General features: G+C 39.8%; 1 protein-coding gene across 3 annotated transcripts in view; it reads left to right on the top strand.

Moving 5' to 3' along the window:
* Window positions 1–458: 458 nt before the first annotated feature.
* Window positions 459–11,582, top strand: part of SACS (sacsin molecular chaperone) — a 55,825-nt gene continuing 44,701 nt past the window's right edge. Inside the window, exons 1-2 of one of the 3 annotated variants that reach the window (XM_054272282.1) lie at window positions 459–661; window positions 7,895–7,984. The gene's annotated coding sequence lies outside the window, so the exon portion shown is untranslated. Of the gene's footprint in view, window positions 662–7,894; window positions 8,016–11,582 lie in introns of all 3 variants that reach the window. The other 2 variants (XM_054272283.1, XM_054272281.1) reach the window with 2 other exon arrangements.

Below are 11,582 nucleotides of genomic sequence, written 5' to 3'. Positions count from 1 at the left end.
GCTAAACTGCTATACATACAGAAGTTTTAACAGAGGACTTCTTCAAATTGTGAACATTTAAATGTAAACATTCTTTGACACAGAAGGAGAGTTAAGAAGGAAATAAATAAGCAGAAAACCTATTGTATAAGCTGAAAAAAATGGAAAAAGTGAAAAAATAAAGAACCAAAATGTCAAGAAAAATTTGAATTAAACAGAACCAATCACAAAATTTGAAATAGTTTAAATACATGTTACACCTTGAGTAACATCTCTTAAAATTGTACTATTTTGGCCTTCTGTCTTGGTATCCTTCCACATCTGTTTGACTGCCTAGTGCCTGGAGCTTGCATTGTGCTCCAGAAACCTGAGGTTATTCAGGACCATATCTCTTTAAAAAAAGCCCCACACAGACAAAGAAAGAAAAAACCCAGGCTGGGAAGGGGGAGCTAAAGCCTCTGCTGCATTGGGCTGTTTGGATACATCGGTTGCAGCAGCGGTCACGCATCCCTCCGCAGCCTGCTGAATTTGCAAAAGAGGGGGAAAGGATCATTTTGCAGCCCAGATGCTGCCAAACACAAGCAATCAATGGAAGGAAAGGCACGATGAGCAGACAAGCATGTGGAAGCGGCTTACGAAGAAATAGTTAAATGCCGAGCTTTGTCCCGGCTGATGCCGTGATGTAAGTACGAGCTCGACAGCAGATCCCTGGTCACTGCAGTTGTTTGCGGGAGATGTTTTATGGATATCCTGATGCTTTCAGCACTTACAGCTGGAGAAAGCATTAACTGTGACTCGGTTCATAGTGTATTTAAGCAAATAACTGCATTGTCTCTGTCTCTACAGGATTTTTGAGTGACTCACAGGCTGCAGAGTGTTGGTAGGGTGGGTGAAGAGCAGGACTGTGCACATGAGCTTATTCTCCTTTCCTGATGGCTTATCTGGGCTCTGCTCTATAGATGTGCTGGCAGATTGCTGCAGCACCACCCTCCTTGTGCAGAGGCCTCTTGCTGAATTTCAGCTCTGCCTTCAAGAACAGGGATGCACAATGCATTTTTTCACACTCCCTAGAATTATTTGCTATACAAACTTACTTCATGCCAAGTGCTTTATTTTAATTTTTTTCTCATATATGCAGTTGTTAGAAAGCTTATGAAATTTCAATGGCTCTGTGTGTTACTATCAGGAGACTAGTTCTTAACATAGCTCTCCCAAAGAGACTGCCAAGTATGATTTATTACTCAAAGGAATGTACACTTTCCTATCTTTGGACGGTTGCTGGCTGAAGTAGATGTGTATATTTTTAAATATAAGCCTTTTTCTTACAGAAATCCAATGTCTTTCTCTTTGCCAAATGATTTGCTGCTTTTTATTTTGCATATGCCCTAATGATCTAGTAATGATCCTGCTTTAAAAACAAGAGAAAAAGCAGAGCTAGAGTAAGTTTACAGTGCTGCATTTCTCAGCAATTTTTTTTGGTAATCAGACAAATTTTTTTATTGTAGCTAAACTACACATATCAGCAGAGTGAAAGAAATGCAAGTAGTGACTATTTCCTTGTTATTTAATGAGAATATTAATTTTGCTTTCATCCAAGTACTGCATCAAGCTGTGGTGATTTGCTCTAAGCCAGAGAATATCATCCATCTGTTTGATGTCCTCTGTGGCTGCACCTTGGTGCTTAATGCAGCTCCTGCAGGAACGCCGGGAGATCTCCCTCCGGTGTCGGGGAGGTGACAGCGGGGTGATGGTGATGAGCAGCCTGTGTGGGCTGCTAAGGAGGGTGGGCAGATGTTGCAAGGAGGAGCCTTCTTTTGTGCATCTCTTGTGGGCCCTGGCAGAGCTGCAGCTCCTGATGCTGAGGGCTGCAAGGTAATGCACTTCTGCCCCACCACACTGATCAGCTCAGTGGGGATGTAAGGCAGAGCTTCCCCCACACCAAGGAACCCACAGGGAAGTTTTGCCATCATTGCTTTGGAGGTTGCCCTCACCTTGTATTCCCAGAGGTATAAGAGCTCCATCAGCTGTCTATTTGCAAAACAACTTCTTATTGCTTGCTATCAGAAACTGAATTATAAGAAGCCAAATTCATCCCCTAATGAGCTTATAGCAAATTACTGTTACCTAGGGAGTGCTCTGGAAGTGATTGTGAATGCTGAGGCTTCGTATTGTCCGTGTTCATCCTTGTCCCTTCCTCCTCTGTGTCAGGATGGTCACCCTCTCAACACCAAGCAGAATTTCTGGTTGGAAACAGGATTTCCAAAGATTAAGAAAGTAATCAATTGCAGGAGTACAAAATTGCAGGAGTAATCAATTGCAGGAGTACAAAAATATTAAAAAAACCCCTCAGTCCTACATAGAAAAGTTCTGTTCACCTACTGAAAATGTGCAGGACTATTGGACAAAGTAGTTTTACAGGCTGCCTACTGTTATGTAAAGACAGTGGGAAAAATTCAGCTCCTGTGTACTTCCATTGTTTCCAGCAGAATTACACTGGGGTGAATTTGGTGTTTCTGGGGCCAGCTCAAAACCCTTTTGTTTCTCTGTCCTTCTTTCTTGCTTGTTTTCCTGTTTCAGATGTAATTTTTTATGACCTCCAAGGCAACAGGCACAGATTTATAAAGTGTAATACAGAGGACCTAGATGCTCAGGTTTGGACTGTATTTTCTTTCCATTAATCGAAGCAAAGAGCACTTCCAGAAAAAACTGATATATCACATATCTAAAACTAAGTCCATGGTCACTGACTTCAGATTTTGGGGGGCCCTTGGATCCTACTCTCAAAAGCGGAGTTTCTAAAATACCATATCATTTTTATGTTAAAATATACAAAAGTGTAGGCTTTGTAAGGCAAAAGAGCATTTTATTGAAGAGTTTAAACAGTGCATAATTGCTCAGTACATATCAACCCTTGGAATAACACACAGAATTGAAAACATGCATGTCAGATTTTTACATATTTAATCTTTTGGACAACTTAGTCTTTTTTGAAAAAAGTGTTAGTTCACTCAGCAATATTCTTTGTTATACACACAATTATTCAGCAATTATTTCTGCCTCAGATAAGAAATATAAGAACTCATACAATTATTTGGTACAGTAGGTTGGCATTTTTCTTCTAAATGTGTATTTAATGGATATATTTGCACTTAAGCAGTCTTGAGCTAAATCTTTAAATGGGATGATCTAGTTCATTAGCATTATTTTTCTTCTTTTTGATCAGCTTAGCAGAAGATGATCGTTGTTTGAAACTTTTAGCAAGTTGTTGGTTGACACGGAGGTGCACCAGAGCTGTGAGAAAGGAAGGTTTCACGTTGTCTGTGAAGACCTTCATGTGTTCATGTGCGAAAAAAAATGTGCAAAATAAAGTTCAGATTAGAAATAAATGAGGTTTAATTGTCTTCCATAAAGTCACCTGTAGAACCTTTCTCCACCGAGGTGAAACAAAATAAAGCATTGTTTCTGATGGGTGATGATAACGCTCATGAGAGGACGGAGCAGCTGTTTTGATCTCCTCTGGTGACCTCACAGGAGGGCATGAATGTGCCTCAGGCCCCTCTCAGTGGTGAGGTTTGGTTTCCCTTTTCTTACAGGAGAATGTTACAGCTGGCTGCATATACCAATCACCACCTATTTCAGATAGGACAGCTGGTGGAAAATAGCAAAGGTCAGAGCTTTAGCACTCTGGGGTCCCATGAGGAAGGAAACAACAATGTTAGTGTTTAAATTGCTGTTTTGTCTGGGATAGAGTTAATTTTCTTCCTGGTAGCTGGCACAGCGCTGTGTTTTGGATTTAGTATGAGAATGATGTTGATAACACACTGAAGCTGTTGTTGCTAAGTAGTGCCTGCTCTGAATCAAGGACATTTCAGTTTCCCTTGCTCTGCCAACAAGGAGGTGCACTGGAAGTTGGGGGGCAGCACAAAGCAAGGACAGCTGAGCCAAACTAGCCAAAAGGATATTCCATACCACAGAATGTCAGGTGCAGTATTTAGGCTGGTGGGAGGGGCTGGTTGCTGCTGCCCAGGGATGGGTTGGGCAATTGTCAGCAACTGTGTTGCGCATCACTTGTTTCACTTGGGTTTTGTTTCTGTCTCTCTTTTTTGTTGTATTCCTTTGCAAGAAAATTATTATTATTGTTATTGTTGTTTAATTATATTTTAAACCTATTTTCATCTCAACCAATGGGTTTCACCTTCTTTCTGATTCTCCTCCTCATTGCACTGGGGAAGATGGATGAGCAAAGCATTTGTGAGCTACTCATTTGCCAGCTGGGATTAAACCACCACACAATTTTAGTTAAAGCTTCAATGAAGTAAAAGGAACAGCCTGTACTTTTTCTCATTTTAGGAGAGGATAATTTACCTATCTCTTTGTTAGTCATATATGACACAATGTGGAGATCTGCAGAGGTAACGGGAAAATTATTGTCAGTTTTTAAATGATGTAAACTGAGATCCTGGGGAATGTGATAGCTGCTTCAGAGTGGTCTGATGCTCTTTACAAGAAAACACCAGCTGTTGCAAAATCCTGCCCCATAAAATTATTCACACTATGAAAGAAATTGTTAATGTCAGATGTCTGGAGACCTGCTGGGAGAGAAGGGGAATTTCAGGATTGTGCCCTCGATCCTTGTTTGTGCTACCTGCACTTTCCCCATGAAATGTTTCCTGTAAACCTTCCCCTTCCTTCTCAAATTTCTCCCTCCATATTATTGTTTGTCTTCATACCAGGACAATTCCTACACAAACCACCATTTCTGACCAACTCCCATGAGGTTTTTTGTAACAGCAGTGTCCCCAGCCTGCCCCAATCCTACAGCAGCACCTTGCATTTCTCCTACTCTCCAGGCCACAGATGTACTGCTAAATAAGAGGCAGGAAACTAAATACTGCTCAAGTCCTTAGCTCTCTGTGCTTAGAGGTGCAGCCAAGCTCCTGCCTGCATGTTCTGAGCCAGGCTCTCTGTCTGGTCTCTCTGTCTCTCCATGGGTAAGAGAGAGAGCAAGATGTACGCTGGAGGATGATTTTTGCACTATACAGTGATGTAGAGCCTCATTCCAGGTGCCAGCACTTTTCAGCTCACTACCTTCATGCTCATATTGGACTGGTGTTGGAAATGCTTCCCTGGATCTTGGCATTGGCTTGTGTTTCCCCACCCTGTGCCAGGATCTCAGCCTAATGCTGTTGACCCACCACAGTGAAGTAGATTTAAGAGCTGAAGAACTTAGACTGTTTAAATTGATTTCTGGTTTGTTTTGGTTACTCCTGTAAATGGTAAAAACATCTTTTTGACTCATGCTTGTTGTTTGATGTTTATGCAATGTAGGTATATGGACACAGAGACATCCCTCAAACAGCAGTAGTGTGTGGAAAGCTCATACCTTTGGGACATACACAATCATATACAATAATCTATTTAGTTGTGTGGGTTAGCAAGCCCTTCCCTACCACAGAAAAATGGATACGAGATTTTTTGTATCTTGTGTGAGAGATCCATAAAAATGGATTTATTGCAGTTTCTCATTAGCTGTGACAAGGATGATGTCAGATGAGTTGTGCATGCCCTGTTTTATAAATAATAAATTAGAAGGAACCTGTCTCCTCTTCAGCTAATGGATTAATGTTATAGCTGGATGGAAAAGCCACCAGCTTAATTTGTGGAACATAATGGAGCAACAAAATTGCTTAGACTCCTTTAAGTGTATTTATCCCAGGGCCTCCTGCTTGACCCTTTATCCTGATCTTTGGCATCTCTCTCATCATGTCGTAAAATGCAAGTAACAATGAAGTCTTACTGTTTTCTTAAAAAATGCCAAAAATAATAGAACAAATTGCACTGTTTTTTTGTCAACCTAAACTCTATAATATAAAAATCTTCCACATACCCTTTCAGCATGGCTTCATTTATTAATTCTTAGCATAGCAACTGCAATCTAAAGTGCGCTTCTCATTTCTTTCTTTTTATTGTAGTGCTTGCAGAGAGAGCTTTGTTGTTATAAGCTCATCATTAATCATAATTTTCACTAATAAGGTGCAGTTTAATCAAGTAGTTCAAAACACTCTGCATACACTCATGAATGCAGCTTTATTTATTTATGCAGCACCTGATGCTTAATATAGCTCTCTACGAATAATGTTATGGCTGTTTGATGTGTTGAAAAGTCTATGTTCAGACCCTCAGTCATTTTCTTTCAGTATTAGGCCACCTTTTAAACATTTTTGATTGTGGGGGGGAAGAAAAAAGGGCATTAAAATGTCCCTCTATAAAGTTCTATGTAGAATTGGGTATGTTGTGAAGCAATGGGACAGAAGGATGTGGTGTCAAATCATGGGCACAACAAATCTTGGCAGAGTTTTAAAGATGTTTTTCAACAACAGTTGCTGTCATGAGTGGCACCTGCTACATAAACAGGTGACATTTCAGTGCTTTCCACACTTGGTAGCATCTGTAAATGATTTGGGTAGCCTTAGCTTTTAAAATATTTCCTCTGCGCTGTCTTGGTATGCTGTATCAGCCCAGATCTGTGTTCATCTCCTTGCTTCTGCAACATTTGGCATTCCTAGCTGAAAGCTTTCAACATAATGTGTCCAGTTTAGAGACAAGCTGCCCCCACTTATCAAGTAAAAATTAATACAGATGGATTCACTGCTTAAAAGCATACTAGTCATAGACAGAAAATGCCATGCCATTTGTCATCAATTGTGGCTTACAAGTGACATAAAGAAAAAAACACTCCTGGTCATGTCTGTCAAACTCTGTCCATACTTGTACAAGTAGATAGTGATGATAAAAATATCTTCCTGATTTTTTTATTAAGAAATTGGAGGAAATGAAGAGAAAAAGTTTTTTTTTTTTTTTTAAATTAACATCAGTAACTAAAAAAAAAATTAAAAAAAAATATTAGCCATGCAACAAACGCCTCAGAAGCATTTCTGTTGGTCTGAATATCCTTTGCCAGGTATATGAACAGAACTCATCAGAGCTGATCTCATTCTTGTGTCTGTTTCTGACACAGCTCCCTGTCCTTTGCAGGGAAGTTTGGCTGGTTACCATGTGGAAGTATTTTGGAGAAAGACTATAGCCTGCAAAATATTCCTCACTTCTTATTCATGGACCTGGCTCTCTCCTTAACACCAGTCACGGAGACATGCAGGGTTAAGTCTGCTCTAGGAGCTTTGTGCTAAAGTAGTACCATTTTTACACAATGTAACCATAATTATTTCAGGTCTTTTGACCTAAAACAAACCCTGTTTCTTTAAAGTTCCTGCAAATCTCTCAAGATTGCTGGTATGTCATAGGGGCACAGAGACCAGGAGCAGGGCTACCCCCTGGATGCATGACCCAGATCTAGCCTGGTTATCACCTTGGGCATGGTGAGTATCTGATATGCCAGTGTCTGCACCCAGGACCAGGTGATGACAGGCACACGTACAAACCACAAGAGATGCACATGTACAAACCTGGGCTGGAGAGCAGCCCAGCAGAGAGCAATCTGGGGTTTGTGGCGGGCAGCAGCTCAGTGGGGTCAGCAGTGAGCCCTGGCAGCCAGGAGGGCAAACCCCCTCCCAGGGTGCATCAGACGGCATCACCAGCCAGGCAAAAAAGGGAGTATTGATACACTTTTTCTATAGGTCTGGATCAGGCTGATGCAAAGCAATGTCTTGTTTTCCCTCCTTTCTGCATAGGTCTGGTCTATTTGTTCAGGTGGCTGTGATGTATCTGTAGGTTCTGAATTATGTGATTCCTTCTAATAGTTGCAGATTTGGGGCCTTTATTCTAGATTTGATGCTACAGTGCTACTGTATCAAAGAAACAGTTGTTACAAAATATTTTGCTCCCTGGCCTAAGTCAGAGTCCTGTGGTAAGTCTGGGTGCAAGGCAAAACTGATGTGATTTGCTCTTCTACTTTTAGCTGAACAGTCTTGTGGTATGCTCAGGTGCAAGCAAACAGAACAAAACCACCAACATCAACACTGAAATTCTCTGCTAGCTGACTGAGCAAGTGAGTTTCTGTTTCAGGAGAGCACACTAAGGTGTTTTGTCCTTAATGTATCTATTAATTTTTGGTTTATAGCCTATATTTAGCAGATCTGGGATGCATGAGTGCACTACTCACAATGCACAGAGGATCTGTAATTGCCCAGAACTCTTTTTCCCAGTATAAAGTTCTAATCTCTGATTCATTAAAAATATTTCCTACAAAAATGGCAATTTCAGAAATGATCTAATTACTTCCAATTAGAGTAAATTAACTTTAATTCCTACCTGTTAGGGAATTTCAGTTTCTGCACTTTTTTTTCCTACTAGCCATATCATCTTGGTTGCCATGTTGAATGCCAAAAATACCAGGGTATGCTACTTGCCTTTGCTACCTTGCTCTATATTAGTTTGTGAATGAGGCTTTCTAAGTAAAAAGGCCATATCTCAAATTGTGCCCAGAAACCATATGGAAGCTATTGCAGGGTAGGAGATGCATCGTTCAGTGAACAAGTGCACTGCACAGTCCAAAACTGCAGTCCTGATAAGATGAATCAGAGCTCAGTTTTGTCAGAGGTATTTCTGTCAGCAATACACATTTGTCTCACCTGGAGATCCCTCAAACTGGGGCTGTCTGCATATCTCATCCCTCCCAAAGGACAGACTGATTTGGCAGGCTCATGATGTCATCAAGATTACCTCACCACAAGCTTTCCAGTAACCCAATGTGAAGAAAGGTTCTTCACAAGAATAATTGAGGCCAGGAGAAGTATTAGGAGGTTTGCCTTCATAAATACTCCCTTGAGAATTGTTAATATTTTCCCCTCCGTGAAAGTATTGGGAATATACTGTAACTGTAGACTCGAAATTCTCTCGTCAGGCTTTTGTCAGTCAAATGCAGATTTCTGAGTTGTAGTCTAAGAATTCCCATCTAACTCAAACTTTTACTAATGAGATACTGCAAAACACATTCATACAATCAATCAATCAATCAATCAATCACATTTATGTATATCTGATACAGGTTAGTGCTTTGTGGCTATCAATCTTTCCTGAATTCAAATAACTGTAAACAAAAGGAGGAACTTCCATATAATAATAGATGCTCATTTGGTGAAAGCAAAACAAACAAACAAACAAAAAACCCAAACCCCAAAATATTGGACACTGAACTGTTCTTAGAAGACAGACTGTCCAACTAAAACCACAACTACTCTCATCATCAGGCATATTTACTTCCTGGCCATCTGTGCTGTATAGTGACCAAAGGGGAAGATGCTAGGCCAGAGAAAGCAGTGAGGCCACCTATCATATTGATAGCATTCAGGGAACAGTATGCCTAAGTCAAACTTCAATTCATTTTCTTCATTGAAGATAATTTTTTTCAAGATCTGAACCCATCTACCTTTCATTGAAATGTTGAAGTTAGATCAGTAACAATGTTTGGACATAGCCAAACCCTTCACTTAAGGGTAAAAACAAAAATAATTTTAGACACAATGTGTGAAAGGATAACTTTCCTTATATGTGGACTACGTGTTATAATTACTTGGAGTTTGATTTATTTAGTAAGTAATAACATTTCCCAAGTGTATTGTTTTCTGCTTTAAACACTTGAATGTAAACAAAGAGTTATTTGTGTACATCCAAACCAAGTAAATCAAGTATTCTTATCTGGTATAGTTCAGTACACCCAAGACTGAACTGCCTGTTAGCTTACAGTGCAGGAGGCAATGCACAAGGAATTTGGATACCAAGATTAGGTACTCAGCATTTAGGGCATAACTGACCTTATAGTATATAATTATTCTAAGTTCATCCTTGGGATAAGTTCAGTTATTGTTTCAATTTAAGTGCTTATCTGCAAAGTGTACTTCAGATGATGCACTCTGAGACTTCATGTATCTGTTATAATGGTTTTCTGTGTACAGCACAGTGCCCTTAAGCAACCAAGAAGGGTGTTTGGTTTTCCTGATATTTCAGACACTAGTAATGTTGCAAAATAATAATTAAGGTGCGAATTTTCCAGGTTACTCTTGAAGATAGGTGCTTGAAGGAGATTTATTTTAGCTAAAGCCAACCAAAATCTAAATTAAAGAAAAAAAAGAGAGAGAGAAGGAAATCTGCAAAAGTACTCAGTTCTCTTTCTTCCTGTGGAATTATATCTTCAGAGCGCTTGACCAACTACGTACTTCCAGCTCTGTATCACTTACAAAGGCTGAGTTCAACAAAAACGATGTAATTATTCTGAAATTTTAGTATTTTCTGCATAAGGGCTCAGTTCTTATCTTGTCCTTCATCTGGTTTCTCATCAGGGATTTGTGAGACTGACACCCTGCTGTTGGAAAATTCATAAACTCTTGCACTGGCCAATCTGGAGAGAACAGTGTGTTGCTATGGTGGTTGGTTCAGACACTAGAAATTAGTGTTCAGCTCAGACTTAGTGTCTTTAGAGCAAGAAAAGCTTATCTATTAAGCTGTGTATCTCTAAAGGGATCATATTCTGCAGTCAAGTCATAATTCATATGCTATTTTTTCCTCAGCTTAATAGCCCGTTGTTTATATCTTTGTGACTGCAGTGCTCTTTAGGCTTCTGTATTATGGTTCATGGGCAGTGTCAGTTTCCCATTTCATTGGAAAGCCCATTAAAAGATTCAGAACCAAAATAAGCAGAAATAGTTCTCCTTCTGCTTGTCCTTTTTTATGGCAATCATTTCAGAGAAAAGGTCTTAAAATCCCCACATTCCTGGAGAACAGCAGTGAGGTCTTAACCACGTGGCTCTTTCTCCTAGTTTTGTGGTTTTTTAAAAAACTTTTCCTTCAGCTGCTATGCATTATTGAGAAATCACTTTGAGATATTGTCATTTGGTATCTGAGTTTACTTCATCAGGATTTGATGAAAGCATTCTTTATGCATAATTCAACCACATAGTCCCAGATGGTTACTGTGAGGTCATTTGATACCATAGAATCAAACTTATTCATACTTTTCCAAGTAATTTTTAGAATTTTTCTGATGCTGCATGTAATCATACTTCTTGAGTCACCTTTTCCATAGGTGAAGTATTGCAGGTCTTGTGTTAAGCACATTTACGTTTTAAGAATGGTGTTGTTTTTGTTCCTCTAAGAAAGAAACAGATAAAGTTGGTATGAGACCCATTTTTTGTTTCAGTTAATTTGTTCTTTTATGTCTGAGACAAATTTCCCCAAATCCATGGCTTAAGATAATGGTCAGCTGATGTATTCATGCAGCATTGAGCTGTGAAGAGATACTGGATTAATCTTGAGAACAACAGGGCTGTCAGCTCTGCTTGCTGCAGTGCTGGATTGCTAGCACCAGGCTGCTTCTGGTTTTGGAGCTAGAGGCTGCTCTGTTTGCTCAGGCAACTCTGAAATCTTTTCCAGTATGTGCTACAAATGTATCCACACCAGAATTACTACTTTCCTTTGTGCTTTCATTGATTGCTGTTGGAGGCTGTCTTCTTTCCTTGAATAGTAAAGAAGTTTTCACAAAGAATACATTTCAGTGATGGTCAGATGACTGCCATGCTGGCAAAGAGCAGGACAGGACCTTCACTCATCTTGAGGGAACTACAAAACCTTGCTGTAGGTCATAGAAACAC

This window comes from Melozone crissalis, unplaced genomic scaffold, assembly GCF_028551555.1.
Source record: "Melozone crissalis strain CALT ecotype California unplaced genomic scaffold, PUWL_Pcris_2 ptg000013l_1, whole genome shotgun sequence".
NCBI classification, from domain to species: Eukaryota; Metazoa; Chordata; class Aves; order Passeriformes; family Passerellidae; genus Melozone; species Melozone crissalis.
Note: the sequence above shows the minus strand (reverse complement) of the source record. Positions and strands in the feature narration are given on the sequence as shown.